Below are 10,999 nucleotides of genomic sequence, written 5' to 3' on the forward strand. Positions count from 1 at the left end.
TCCTCTCTCCCTTGTTCCCTTTCCAGTCCTCCTTCCCTTCCCCCTCTCTCCCTCCACGTGGACCACCAAGCGGGGCTGAGGAGACTAGATTATGAAAGCTACTTATGCTCCCTCCAGAATCCCGATGTGCTGCATTCGCATTGAGAGCCTTCAATGTAGAACTGGCTCTGGCTGGTTAAGGACTCAGCGTCTGAGAAACCCATTGGAGTGATGCGAATGCAGTTTTGGAAAACCACTGTGGAAGATTTATACCAGGTCAATCCACCACATCAACCAGTGGCCCTGGAACTATGCAAGGCTATCAAAAGGCATAATCTGACTAAAAGATGGCTTTTGAGAATCATTGATGAAAGAGAAAAAAATGTGGATGGCAAAGTATATCGTAATATCCAGGAACTGGAAACTTATGCTGAGAACACACAGAACTCTCTTCTTTATTTAACCCTAGAAATATTGGGCATAAAAGATCTTCATGCAGATCACGCCGCAAGTCACATTGAAAAAGCACAAGGCCTTGTCACTTGCTTGAGAGCAACTCCCTATCATGATAGCAGAAGAAAGGTCTTCCTTCCCATGGAGATGTGCATGCTGCATGGTCTTTCACAAAAGGGTTGTCTATGGGAGAACCAAGGTAAAAATGTGAGAGATGTCGTATATGACATCGCCAGCCTGGCACACTTGCATCTAAAGCATGCTAGGTCCTTCCACAAAAGTGTTCCTCTGAAAGCATTTCCTGCCTTTCTTCAGGAGGTTGCTCTAGAGGACTATTTAAAGAAAATCCAACGAGTGGATTTTGATATATTCCACCCAACTTTACAGCAGAAGAATACATTACTTCCATTATCTTTGTGTATTCAATCATGGAGAAAAGATATTAAAATCGTCTTATGGCATTGATAATCATTTATTATGTTTACAAATATAATGTTCTTGTCTACCTACGGGGAGTGGATGCTATAATTACAGAGAAAATTAATGTATTGGGTGGACATCGGGAGACTCGGAATTAACGAGAAGTTGCTGAAGAACTAGGGTGCCAAGATTCTGCCAAAGGCACTACCGCTGGCACCACCAGCCCTTTCACGCCACTGCACGGTCACTGTGAAGTCAGCACCAGCAGGGGGCGTCATTTCAGCTTGCCACTCTCCCAGCGGCAGAGGACCGGAAGAGGAAGCCTTCTTGCATTACTCTGGGTAGGAATCGGAGAGCGCTCAAATAGCACCGGAGTTTGTACACCGAGCAGCCAAACCTCAGCTGTCCGGTGCTGCTGGAACTAGTGGTTTCGTTAGGGGCTGTGCAGAGCGGGGTTAACATTGGGCGAGTGTCTGCCATTGTGTTGAGGGCTTTATCCTTAACATTCTCCTCCCGTTTGAACAAGGAGACCTACTGGCATGGCGGGCACAAGGTTGTCAGTTCAAGATGAGGCTCTCAGTTCCTCTAAAGAGTCACAGTCCTGGAAGCCCTCTGGGGCAGTTCTGCCCTGTCTTGTACATGAGAATCGTCTTCATGGCATTGGGTTTGAATTTGGTTTTGACATCCCTTTAAACAACTCGTTTAAGGTAACCCAGATGGTTATTAAGAGCTGGATCCTTAATTTGACTTTAGGTCTAGCTGGTTTTAAAGCATTTGCTCTTTGTTAAACACTGCTTCACTCCTGCCATTCAACATAAATATGATCATGGAGCAAATAGAAAAGAAGTCAGGATGGTATTCAACATTCATTTAGGGGGATCTACATTTTTAAACTAGTTTACATTGAGCTTCTCAATGATAAGCATTGGGCCTATGTGTGTAGTATTAAATTAAAAAGAATAATGACACAGAGGGAGGTGGGGGGACCAGCCCCCACCCGCTACTACTAATATTACTACTTCTCGGATTCAGTAATACTACTTCTGGGTTCAGTAAGGCACAATTGTACGGTTGAGATATATAAGTATTATATTAAAGTCATTGAGAGCATGAGAGATAATACAATAATACAGTCAGGCATGATACATAGCAACATTGCTCACCTCAGCCCAGCTTGGTGGTCCACGTGGAGAGAGGGGGAAGGGAAGGAGGGAAAGGGAACAAGGGAGAAGGGGAAGAGTCTGGGAGGTCAGAGTCCGAGAGAGAAGTCCAAGATCCTATATTGCTGACCCTTGCCTATATACCTTTTGGGGGCAAGCCAACCCACTAATTACAGGTAGAGACATACGTCACAGGGAAGGGTTGCACTATAGGCTACACAGCAATGAGAGGGTGGTCTAGGGGGTGGTCTCTGGGTCTCCATAGGAACCATTATCAGTAGGGTGCAAACCCCACCTAGAGGAACCAAGCTAATGGTCCCAAGCTTCAGAGAGAAGTAGTCCATTGTCTCCAGCAGCAGGGAGCAGGCCCACCCCCGTGGTGGGATGAGACAGCAGTCTGGCAGCAAGTATCTGACTTCCCCCCCACATATGTGCTTTTAAAGGGGTTCTCATTTGATCTCACAAACCCTAGGAAATGAACTTCTTAGGGTAAATGAAAATTTTTATTCTAAAATATATACTCATAAAAACAAAAACAAAAAATATATATGCTCATTGCAAAAAAAACAAAATTGTCTCTATTGTGGGTAACTGGATCTGAGTGAATTTCTTGATTCCCAAGCATTTTGACAGTTTCCTTTACCCTGCTTTTCAGGCTTGTCCCGCCCTCCACGCATATCCCTTCAGCATACTGGTGTACTTGTTCTGCATCAATCACTCATCTCTAGGTCTGTGGTCTCAGACCGGGCTCCATTGTCTTTGTGCCTACTGAAAAAAATGTGGGTTGATGATAGCTTACAATATTGTATCTTTGTAATAAAATTCCAACTGAGAGCTGCTTGGAGGCAAGAATATACTGTGTGACTCTTCTCGACTTCCTGCATAAAGCAAGTAGACTAATAAATGTATAATTGAAAGGAAAAAATGAATTGTATGAGCCCCAATAAAATGATTTTTCAAAAAGAAACTGAAAGAGACAAACATTCCATGCTCGTAGATAGGAAAGCTTAATTAACATTGTGAAAATGTCAATACTGCCCAAATCGATCTATAAGCCTAACACAATTCTGATCCAGATCTATCAACATCACAATTGCAATCATTCTTTAGAGAAATGGAAATTTCCAACATTTTATGGAGAGGAAGACCCAGGATAAGCAACGCACTACTTAAGAAAAAGAACAAAGTATCAGGCCTATCACTTTCTGACCTCAAAACCTGTTATATAGTCACAGTTGTCAAAACAGCCTAATACTGGTACAATGATAGGTATGTAAATAATTGGAACAGAAGAGTGAACCCAGAAATAAATACATCCACCTTTAGACTAAGGGTCAAAATACAGTGAGGGAAGAGAGAGTCTCTTCAACAAATGGTGCTGGCATAATTGGATTTCCATGAGCTGAAGAATGAAACAGGATTCATATCTCAGCCAACATACAAAAACAAATGCAAGATGGATGAAGCACCTAAATGCAAATCCTAGAACTATAAGGTTCATCAGTGACAAACTAGGGATAAACCGTCCTCACTGCCATGAAGCCAATGCTGACTCATAGCAACCTTACAGGACAGGGTCTGACTGGCCCTGTGGATTTCCAAAATGGCAGCTATTTACAGAGAGCTCTGCCTTTCTCCCTCAGAACTGCTGGTGGTTTCAAACTACTGAGCTTTCAAATCACAGCCCAATGTGTAACCACTATGCCACCAGCGCTCTTCTAAGGGACCTAATACAGGGCCTAAACATTCTATTAACATAATAAAACACACAGAGAGCAGAAGACAAAGTAGACAGTTGGGACCTTTGAAAGATAAAACACTTATGTGCATCCAGAGACGTCATCAATAGAGTAAGAAGAGGGCACTCACAGAGCGTCCACCAGAGAAGATACCCAAGCCTCGACGGACGGTGAAATGCTCTCGGCCAAGATAGCAGTGACAGCACCAGATACTGGCATCGATAGCAAAGTTTACAACAACAAACGGAAGAGAAGAGAGGGGAAAGAGACATTGGAGCCTTCCTACACGGCTGGTGGGACTGTAAAAATGTGCAGCCACGGGGGAGAGATGTAGGGAACTTCCTCAAACAACTGGAAATAGAAATACGATATGACTAGCTGTGGGCGGAGGTCAGCTCACTATCATCCTCCCTGCTGCCAGACCACTGTCTCCCCATATCATAGAAGTGGGCCTGCTCCCTGCTGCTGGGGACAATGGACAGGCTCCTGTAGGTGGAGTTTACATCCTACTCCTAATGGTCTCTGTCAGTTGGGCCAGGAACAAGCCAAACCAGCTCTGTGACATCCAAAGTTAGGCTGCCATCTGTATCTAAGACCCGCCCATCTTGCCTTGTGTATACCCCCAATCCCTCCTCTTCCTATTACCTGGATATCCCTAGATCACCCCCTCCCATCACTGTAATACCTATAGCACAACCTTTTCCTGTGACGTATGTCTTCACCTGTAATTAAGGGGCTTGCACATCCCCAGAGAGGATAAAAGCTTGGGAAGCATCAAAGTTTCTCTCTCCCCCTCCACGTGGACCACCAAGCGGGGCTGAGGTGAGCAATGCTACCATAAAATGTGTCTGACTCCATTTATTTCTATATATCTCTTTTATCTCTCATGCTCTCTATACCTTTACTGTAATATTTACTTATTATCACTGTACAGTTGCGCCTACCGAACCTGTAATGATTGTGCTAGGAGCTGGTTTCTCCTGGCAACCAGCAATCCTTTTGCTGGGTACATACTCTAATACTCTAAAGAAGTAAAGCCAAAGCAAGAACAGATATGTGCATACCCATGGTCATCACAGCACTGTTCACAAGAGTAAGAAAACGCCAGCAACCTGAAGGTCCTTCAGTGGATGATGGATAAGTAAACCTCGGCACATCCACACAATGAATCCTATCCATCGCAAAAGAATAATGATGACACTGTGAAGCACCTCATAGCATGAATGGACTTGGAGAACATTATGCTGAGTGAAATTATTCAATCAAATACTGTATAAGATCATTATTATCAAGGAAGAAAAAAAAAAACAAGACAAACGTCTTAATGCCAAAAGAAACAAACACTGAGGGGTTTAGAGGGATGAATCAATAAGCTAGAAGGTAGACAAGTATAAACTTGGGTGAAGGGGAAAATAGTATTCTACAAGGGGGGCGAGGACAGGACAAGCTATTGGGAGGTTTGATAAGTAGTTTCAGTTGATGAATACAAAATTAGTTCTATGAACTATAACCCCCACCTAAATCACAATAAAAAGTTTGAAAAAAATAAAACAGATGGAGGAATGCTGGATGGAAGAAAATGCCTATTTTTTAATTATGATCAGAACTGATCATTAGTAAAATGGAGTGGCATCTGATAGGATACATTCATTCTAATTTTTCAGCATTTTCTTGGTTATACGTGAAAGTTGATTCTTCTGATTGTATTTAGGATCAAGTTATCCACAATGTCTTCAAAGAATCTTCTTGTATAATAAGGGATCAAGTAGAAAGATAATGTTTTGAAAATGACAATGGCAGCATATGCACAAGTTTGCTTGATATAATTGATTTATGGATTGTTATAGTATCTGTAAGAGCCCCCCAATCAATTTTTTTAAAGGGAAAAAACTTCTTGTTATCTTGATTGATATGGTGTTAAATTTGTAGACAATTGGGAGAGATACGACATCTTTATGCTCCCACCCAGAATAAACTGTATCTCTTCATTATGTCTGGCCTTCCTGTCCTTTAATATCTTTCTAATGTTGCCCTAGAGGCGAGGATGGCAAGACTTGGTCTCCAGGACTTTGGACATGTTGCCAAGAGAGAACGTAAAACGGAGGGGCAGCAAAAGTGGAAGAAAGACCTTCAGCAAGATGGACTGACACGGTGGCTGCAACAATGGGCTGAAACATAAGAACAATTGTGAGGATGGTGCAGGGCCTGGCAGTGTTTCCTTCTATTGTGCATGGGCCCGCTCTGAGTCAGAACTGACTGGCTAGCACCTTCTATTGTTAACTGCCATCCAGTCAGCTCTAGCTCGTGCAGACACCGGGGATAACTGAAGGAAGCCCTGCCCAGTCCTGGGCCATCTTCGCCACCATCGGTGCGCGCAGGTCCATTTTTGTAGCCACTGGATTTTGCAAGCAGATCACCACATCTTCATTCTGGAGTGCTTCTGGGTGGATTCAAAGTCCATCTTTCGGTTTAGTTCAGAACTGAACTGTCCAGTCCACCCAAGAAGTCCTGTTGTTGTTAGGATGCTATCTATAAAGTCTTTGGTGGACAAAGTCGTCCTCCAAAGTGGACAGCCTATTTCATCTTCCTAGTCTGTTCACTTTGGGTGACCCTGCTAGCATTTGAAAACATCAGTGATATAGCTTCAAGCATCACAGCAACACACAAGCCAACACGGTATGACAAACAGACAGGCATGTGGTGGGTGAATTAATGCAGCCACTACATTTTGAGTGCTTCCAAACCTAAGACACGCATCTTCCAGCACTATAATGGGTAACGGGCTGTTGTGATCCACAGGGTGATCATTGTCTCACTGCCGACAGGTTGCCAGGCCTTTCTTCTTGGTATGCCTTAGAATAGACACTCCGATGAAACCTAGTCACTATGGGTGGCTCTGCTGCTATTTAAAATACTGGTGACATAGCTCCCAGCATTATAGCAGCACACAAGCCACGGGATGAGTTGTTGTTTTTAGTCGCCATCCAATCAGATGCAACTAACGGAGGCCCTCTGTACAAGAGAACAAAATACTGCCGGTCCTGCGCCATCCTCACAATTGTTCCTAGGGCTGAGCCCAGTGTTGCAGCCGCTATATCAATCCATCTTGTTGGGGGCCTTCCTCTTTTTTGCTGCACCTCTACTTTACCAAGCACGATGTCCTTCTCTAGAGATAGGTCTCTGTGGGATATAAAAACACTTTTCCCCAGCTTTGTCTCCCCCAAAGATAAGCCAAACTTTAGCGGCTATTTGCCAGCACATGGTGGGAGGTCAGATGCTTAGAGATATCCTCTCAGAAGGCATTAAGCCACTGTCTGGTCCCACCATGGGTGGCACCCACTCCCTGCCGTTAAGGACAATGGGTTACTTCTCCCTGAAGGAGAAGTCTGGTCCACTGTAGGTGAAGCTCACACCCTACTAATGATGGTTTCCATGGAGAGCCAGAGAACAGGTCAAACCGGCTCAGTGACATCCAAAGTTAGGCTGCCATCCTAAATTTGTCACATGTATAGCCCAATCCCTTCCCTTCCTATTGCGTGTATACCCCTAGATCGCCCTCCTCTCATTACTATATAACCTATAGTGCAACCCCTTCCTGTGACGTATGTCCTTACCTGTAATTAGGGGGCTTGTACACCCCACAAAGACATACAAGCCTTGGTTAACAATAAAGAAGCTCTCTCTTGCTCCCCCTTCCTCTCTCCAGTCCTCACTCCCCTGTTCCCTTTCCCTTTGTCCTCCTTCCCCTCCCCCTCTCTCCTGCCATCCGGTCTCCCATCTCCACGTGGACCAAGCAGGGCTGAGGTGAGCATGCTACCATGAAACTGACTCCATTATTTCCATCTCTCCTCTATCTCTCTTTATTCTCTATGACTTTATTATAATCTCTATATATTTTAACTGTACAACTGCGCCTATCGAACCTGCGATTAGTTGTGGGGGGCTGGCCTTCCCCCACAGCTCTCACCATCTTTGCTTCTAAAGAGTGTCCTGGCTGTCCTTCTTCCAAGACAGATTTGTTGGTACCTTTGTCAGCCCAGGCTACTTTCAATATTCTCCACCACCACCCTAATCAAAACGCACTGATCCTTCTTCAGTCGTCTTCAGTCAATGTCCAGCGTTGACTGCGAGAAGACGGAAAATTCCATGGGTTGGGTCAGGTACAACCTAGTCTTCAAAAGCACATCCTTGCTTTTCAACACTTTAAAGTGGTCTTGTGCAGCAGAGTTACCCAACGCAGGGCATCATTTGATCTCTTAACTGCTGCTTCCATGAGCATTGATTGTGGATCCAAGTAAGAAAAATTCTTGACACCTTCGATCTTTTCTCCATTTGTCATGATGTTACCTATTGGTCCAGTTATTAGGTTTTATGTTTTCTTTACCTTGAGTTGTAATCCATATTGAATGCTGAAATCTTTGCTTTTGATCAAAAAGTCCTCTTCGCTTTCAGTCAGCATGGGTGTGTCATCTGCAGATCACAGGTTAATAAGCCTTCTTCAATCCTTCATCATTTCAATCAAGAAGTCATTGGTCTCGCAAAATTCGATCATGCTATCTCCAGCTTCATTTCCATCACCAAGGCCATATTTCCCTTCCTTGCTTCCATTTTTTGCATTCCAATCACCCATAATTATCAACACATTTTGACTGGTTTGATCAATTTCAGACAAGATCTTGGTAAAATTCTTCAAGGTCTGCATCATTAACTTTAGTGGTTGGTGCATAAATTTAAATAATACTTGCATTGACTGGATTTCCTTGTATGTGAATAGAGATTATACTATCACAGACAGCATTGTACTTCAAGAGAGATCTTGAATTGTCCTTTGTGGCAGTGAATGCAACGCCACTCCTCTTGAGCCTGCCATTTCCAACATCATAAGCCGTATGGTTTTCTGATTGAAAATGGCCAATGCCGGTCCATTTCACCTCTCGAATGCCTAGGATATTGATCTCTATGTGTTTTCATTTCATTTTTGACAACTTCCAACTTTCTTAGATTCATAGTTTGTACATCCCAAGTTCCAATTACTAATAGATGGATTTGACTGCTGAGTCTCATGTTGCGGCGTGCTCCATCCACAAATGAAGGGCCTGAAGGCTGGACTGCTGGAAGCCTGACGCCAGTCACGTCATTATGGTTGACGCTATTTCGACAAGGCGGCTCCCCCTCATTCATTCACATTCCGGTTGGCCTTCCAACCTGAAGGGCTCATCTGCTGGCATGACTTCTGACAATGTTCCACTGTGATTTGGGAGGTTTTCAGTATCTGATGATGTTTTCATGCTATCCGTCAAGTCTTCTGCGGCTAATTGCTCTGCGGTGGAACATCCTATTCCTTCTTCATAGTCTGTTCCCACTCTGGAAGCTCTGATGACACCTATTCACTTTGGGCGACCCTGCTGGTATTGAAAATACCAGTGACCTAGCTTCCAGTATTGTGACAACCCACGGGCCCCACAATCGGACAAATCGACAGGCAGGGGGTGGGGCAGGTGAGTCGTCAGTCTTGACGGCAGCAGCATCCAAGACAGTAGTCTGCGTGTCATGCCGGCCACATTACTTTCTCTTCCAACCACACTTCAGACACATAACCCAACCTTCCAGTCCAGACCCTTTGACAGCGGACAAAGTTGGGTGTAAGTGGTTCTGGGTGTGAGGGAGTGCATGATCTGTGGTGGGAAGGAGTAAAGAGGTAGCTCAGGACTAAAGAGTGATGGAACCGAGGAGGCCACTTGGTGGGCACAGCCTGTTTTGAACATGGAAGATGAGCTCAGACACTGTGCTGTTAGGCACACTACTTTTGTTACACGGAAAAGTGGAGGGGGCAGTGTGCACTTACTTCTCCCTGACAGGGTGGGGAGGGGAGAAGCCCTGGTGATACAAATGGATCAGCACCCAGCTGCCAGCTGAAGGGCTGGTGTCTCCAATGCCCGGGTGGCTCTGCGAGGGAACCACCTGATGACCTGCTTCTATAAAGATTACAGCCAAGACAAACCTGCGGGGCAGTCATCTGGGAACACTGTGAGTAGGATTCGACCCCACAGCACCTAAGGACAACGGTAGGGAAAAAGAGATGGAAGAAGGAGAAATACTTTAGCTCCTTGACTCCAGAAATGTCTTTAAGTCCACCGTTTTCCCACAAGTTCAGGCAATTTGATACCAGAAATCACTCCAGTTTGGCACCCCTCCTTCCCACTATCTTTCATTCAAGTGTTTATCATCTGCCTGTGGCTAGTTTTGGAGCCCTGGGGGTGTAGTGGTTACATGTTGGCCTGCAATCCTCATGGTCCAAAGTTCTAAACCACCAGTGGCTTCCGAGGAAGAAAGACGGGGCTTTCTCCTGTAAAGTTACAATCTCCGAAACCTATAGGGGGTCGCGATGAGTCAGCATGGGTTTGGTTTGGTGACTAATTTATCTACAAATAACTCCTCTTTCTGCTTTCTGTCTTGCCCGACTTCCTCCATCCTCATATTACCTAGAACTATCTTCCTAGAAGAATTTAGCTCCTCACCCTTGTTTCATTTTGACTGGTTCCAGGTGCCCTGAGGACACTCCTTTGCTTTATCTGCTAGAAAATTCTTCACATTACCTAGAACTATCTTCCTATACCTAGAACTATCTTCCTAGAAGAATTTAGCTCCTCACCCTTGTTTCATTTTGACTGGTTCCAGTGCCCTGAGGACACTCCGTTGCTTTAGCTGCTAGAAAAGTCTTCGCATCCTGCTCCAGTCTTCCCCTGGCAACCATCTAATGTGGGAAAGTAAGGACTGGGAAGAGAGTGTATGTGGACACATTCTCTACCCTCACCAGTAAGAAGCCTGGAGGGCCAGGATTCTGGTGGGAGGAGACCTTCACATTGGTGAGTTGGAGATGAGTCCCAGTCACATTCTCCTAATTAAAAATCATCCCCACCCTATCTTCCCCTCATAATGCTACCTTAAGGCTACCTCTTACAAACACATAGGTGATTATTATGTGGCCAACAGCCCTTATCTATAGGAGCAGACATGTTTCTATCATTCTCCCCACTCAACTCGCTTCTACCTGCCCCCAGTACTAGTATTACGCTTTTCACCCCAATGAGCCCAGGGATAACTAGAGTTAAGACACTGCCCACCTTGTTACATAGGTGATTGACTGTGAGTGATAGGACCTCCTAAGCCTAAGACTAGGTATACCTGTTTGACAATACATTCGTTCTCTCTCTCTCTCTCTCTCTCTCTCTCTCTCTCTCTCTCTCT

The 10,999-nt window shown here is 44.6% G+C and overlaps 1 protein-coding gene and 1 pseudogene across 1 annotated transcript in view; one reads left to right on the top strand and one right to left on the bottom strand.

Moving 5' to 3' along the window:
- The window catches only part of PELP1 (proline, glutamate and leucine rich protein 1), a 75,814-nt gene that overhangs the window by 35,591 nt on the left and 29,224 nt on the right, over window positions 1–10,999 (bottom strand). The gene's annotated exons all lie outside the window — the stretch shown is intronic.
- On the top strand, window positions 154–897 carry LOC101650098 (annotated as a pseudogene).

The sequence above is a fragment of the Echinops telfairi genome, unplaced genomic scaffold (assembly GCF_000313985.2).
Source record: "Echinops telfairi isolate 266 unplaced genomic scaffold, ASM31398v2 ScPeMD7_2010;HRSCAF=2546, whole genome shotgun sequence".
NCBI lineage: Eukaryota > Metazoa > Chordata > Mammalia > Afrosoricida > Tenrecidae > Echinops > Echinops telfairi.